A 4515-nucleotide genomic window follows, 5' to 3' on the forward strand; every position below is an offset into this window, starting at 1 on the left:
TCATTTTCTCCTCTTAACTCACCAAGAGTTGGACAATCTTGCGGTTGATGTTCCGTCCCTCCACATATGAAGCATGGATCTCGTGTCTCCACCTTTGCAACCATATGGATTCCTCTACCTTCTTGAGATTTGAAAGCCTCGAATTGTTGTCTCAATGATTCAATTTGGCTTTTGACGTTGTCATCTTCCCTTAATTGGTAGATTCTAGTTGATCGTGGCTTGTCCATAGGACTCGGTCCATTCCATGTGTAGGATTTTTCAGCAAGATCGTCGAGGTACTCGAAAGCGTCATCGGGATCTTTTTGAAGGAATTCGCCATTGCACATCATTTGTACGAATTGTCTTTGTCTGGTTGTGAGACCGTCATAGAAATAGCTTATCAGACGCTAGCTTTCGTATCCATGATGTGGGCATTGATTTATCAAATCTCTAAACCTCTCCCAGACCTGATGGAAAGTTTCATGGTCTTTCTGGATGAAGGTAGATATTTGCCTCTTAAGGCTGCTAGTCTTATGGGACGGGAAATATTTGGCAAAGAATGCTTTTGTCATTTCATCCCATGTTTCGATAGATCTAGGCCTTAAGGAATACAACCAAATTTTTACTTTGTCTTTGAGAGAGAAAGGAAAAACTTTCAATCTCAGAATTGTTGGTGATATCAGCTCGGTTGTTGAATGTAGCCACCACCTCTTCGAATTCCTGTATATGCACGTACTGGCTCTCATTTTCCAACCCATGGAAGGTTGGTAAGAGGTTAATCATGCCGGGTTTGAAATCGAAATTTGGCATATTGTTGGGATACATTATGCATGAAGGTGTGGCTGTACGCGTAGGATGTAAATATTCCTATAGCATTCTTGGTTGGACTTCATCTTGATGAGCCATTGTTGGTGGTTCAGGAAGTCTTGGTGAATCGGGAGTGTTTGAACGAATGGAAGAAAATGACGAACTAGGAGAGTTTTCTAAAGTTTCTACTTGTTGTTTCACGAATCTCCCTAGTGCGTCTCTGTTTCGTGGCATAAATATATTTTTTTTATTTTGAAAGTATTATAAGCACAAGTGTGTAATAGTGTAATAAGTATACACCAAAAATATTCTCAGGCCAATTGGGAAGGCTGCCAAGGTACCACTTTAGGCCCAAGAGCTTTTCTAGAACTCCCCAAGGTTCTTAGAAAATGTTGGAGGGTAACGCTAACACAGACCTTATTTAAGAACCAATTTTTCTAAGACAGAACAAGTTTGGTTTTTACTAATTTCCACAATTACACAAATGTTCTCAATACTTTTTTTTATTTACTTATTTTTAAATTTTATGATTTAAAATTTTATGCATTTTTTTTTTGGAAAAAACCTAAATCTAGAAAATAAATTCTAGACCTAAAAGTAAAATAAATAAAAGAAATGAATAAATAAAAAATAAAAATAAAAATTACTTAGGACAAATAAAATAAAAGAGAAATTAAGAAAAAAATTATACTACTTTTATTTTTTAAATAAAAAAAAATTAATTTACTATGAAAACCTTTGATTGTAGAATTTACCTCCCCGGCAACGGCGCCAAAAATTGATATCGCCCAATAACTCCTAAGCGGTCGCAGTAGTAATCGGGCTATGTCGTATCCACAGAGAGGTAAAATACAAGTAAAAAGAAAGATTAGTAAATCATAAGTAATAAACTTTGAAATAATGTAACTTTGAAAAGGAATATAAACATTAAATGAATAAAATCGAGGAATTAGAATCAGAAAGAAAATATGGAAGGCATAAGTTTCATTCATGCAAACATATATATATTTTAATAAAATTGATTCATTCTACTCAACTATAATTCTACACCATTAATTATACTTGGAAAATATATATAATAAAGCTCACCTTAAAATATGTTATTTAATTAAATTATACTAACTTCTAATTTTAAAAACTTATCATATTATATACCTTAGAGTGACAAAATACCAATGGCAGAATGCAGTAAAAAGCATACAATATAAAAAATATCCTAAATTAAATTAAAAGCCTAAATTACATAAGAAGAGCATGACTAGACTTATGTAAAAGACACTAATAAATTTAGAATAAAAAATTAGAAGAAAATAAATTTAATTGTAACAAAGATATGGAAATAAAGAACAAAATAAAGAATCAATATATTAAAAATATAATGTAAAACATGAACTTCACTCTAGCCTTTCCACAAAAGAATTTAACCTAAAATAGGCATTGTTTTCACTCAAAGTAATGTAAAAGAAATGAAAGAAAAAATAAGAACAAACATTCTTTTCTCTCTCACTATACTCTCCACTCTTCCTTCCACATTCTGATGCTTTTTTACTCTATTTGGTTCTCTATTTATAGTGGAAATAAGACCTAAAAATGTGTAAAATCGTGTACAAAATAGTGGGAGAATGTTGCTGCCACGTGGCAGAATTTGATTGGCTCGGCAGTGGAGTGTTGCGACGTGGGGGACAGATGGCAGCTGTCAGATCGTGGTCCTTGGACCAGTCTCTTTTGTTGATCGTATAGGTCGATAGGTTCCTCAAGAACCAAGATCAAATATGATCAAATAAATTAGCGACAAGGTCCTCAGACCAGTCTCTTGTTGGATCGTATCAGTCGATAGACTCCTCAAGACCAAGAGCAAACATGATCCATAATTTGATGACAACGTCCCAGGACCTATCTCTCTTGTTGATCGTGTTGGTCGATAGGTTCCTCAAGAACTAGGATCAAACATGATCAACTAGTTTGGCAACAAGGTCCTAGGACCGATTGATCGTGTGGGTCGTAGGTTCCTCAAGAACCAGGATCGAACATGATCAAATAGTTTGGAGACAAGGTCCTCGGACCAGTCTCTTGTTTGGATTGTATGGGTCGATAGGTCCCTAATGGACCAGAATCGAACATGATCTGATGATTTGATGACAAGGTCCTAGGACCTGTCTCTTTGGATCGTATGGGTCGATAGGATCCCCAAGAACCAAGATCGAACATGATCCATTTATTTGGCGACAAGGTCCTAGGACCTGTCTCTCTTTTGGATCGTATGGGTCGATAGGCTCCTTAGGAACCAGGATCGAACATGATCCATTAATTTGATGACAAGGTCCTAGGACCTGTCTCTCTTGTGGATCGTATGGGTCAATAGGCTCCTCAAGAACTGAGATCGAACATGATCCGTTAATTTGGGAACAAGATCCTAGAACCTGTCTTTTGTTGAACATAATTTAATGAATTATGTGAAACTTAAGAAAGTAAATTCATTCATTCCTTGAAGCACAATAGCTATTATATAGATAATTCGAAAATAATACATTTGCCTCCTACTCGGCTATGCTTCTTTCACCCATGTATTAGAAAGGTATTTGGCAATGGCAAGCTTGGCTAAGGCATTAGCATTGGCATTCTGCTCCCTCGGGACTTGTGTAATCGAGTTTCTCTTGAATTGTGTCAACAAGTCCTTCACCTTGTTCAGCAACTGCACCACCCTATGTCCCTTGGCATGATACTCCCCCAGTACTTGGTACACCACTAGCTGGGAATCGCTGAATATCTCTAGGGACTATGCATGCACATCCCAAGATAAGCATAATTCTGCAAATAATGCCTCGTACTTAGCCTCATTGTTTGAAGCGTTGAATCCAAATCTGAGAGCGTAGTGGATTTGATGATTCTCTAGAGTGATCGGTATGATTCTTGCACCTGAGTTGTGTTCATTGGATGTTCCATCAACATATAGCTTCCATATGGGAGTATCTCCTTCCTTCTCAGTATCTCTATTCTTTTATTGGTAGGAAGGGTCTTTAAGGTTTGTGCCTTCGACTATGAATTCTGCCAATGCTTGTCCTTTTATCATCGTTCTCAAATGATAAGTGATATCAAACTGTCCTAACTCCATTACCCATTTGAGTAATTGTCCCAAGGCCTCTAGTTTCTGAAGAACTTGTCGTAGAGGTTGATCAATTGGGACTTGGATCAAGTGAGCATGGAAGTATGGGCCTAGCTTTTGAGAGGCAATTTCTAAACTATAGGCTAACTTTTCAAGAGGGGGATACCTAGACTCCGCACCTACTAGCCTTTTACTGATATAGTACACAAGGTGTTGTACCATGTTCTCTTCTTTCACCAAAACAACGCTGATTGCATGCTTAGTGATTACCAAATAGATGAATAGTACTTCACCATCTATTGGCTTTGCTAGGATGGGAGGTTGCACAAGATTCTCCTTTAAGGCTTGGAAGGCTTTCTCACAATCCTCGGTCCATTGGATCTTCTTGCTGCCCCTCAGTAAGTTAAAGAAGGGGACACACTTGTCCGTAGACTTTGATATGAACCTACTGAGGGCAGCTACTCTCCCCGTTAAGCTTTGCACTTCTTTGATTATGGTACGTAACTTCATGTTGATCAATGCTTTGATCTTCTCGTGGTTATCCTCTATTCCACATGAATTGACTAAGTATCTAGAAACTTACCAGAACCAATTCCAAATGAGCACTTCAAAGGATTTAACTTCAT

The 4515-nt window shown here is 37.1% G+C and overlaps 1 non-coding gene across 1 annotated transcript; it reads left to right on the forward strand.

The window, feature by feature from the left end:
- The first annotated feature begins 396 nt into the window (after positions 1 to 396).
- LOC133798855 (small nucleolar RNA R71) lies at positions 397 to 503 on the forward strand. The gene has a single exon (XR_009876072.1). It is a non-coding gene; the product is annotated as a small nucleolar RNA R71 (small nucleolar RNA).
- The last annotated feature ends 4012 nt before the right edge of the window (positions 504 to 4515 follow it).

The sequence above is a fragment of the Humulus lupulus genome, chromosome 8, assembly GCF_963169125.1.
Source record: "Humulus lupulus chromosome 8, drHumLupu1.1, whole genome shotgun sequence".
NCBI classification, from domain to species: Eukaryota; Viridiplantae; Streptophyta; class Magnoliopsida; order Rosales; family Cannabaceae; genus Humulus; species Humulus lupulus.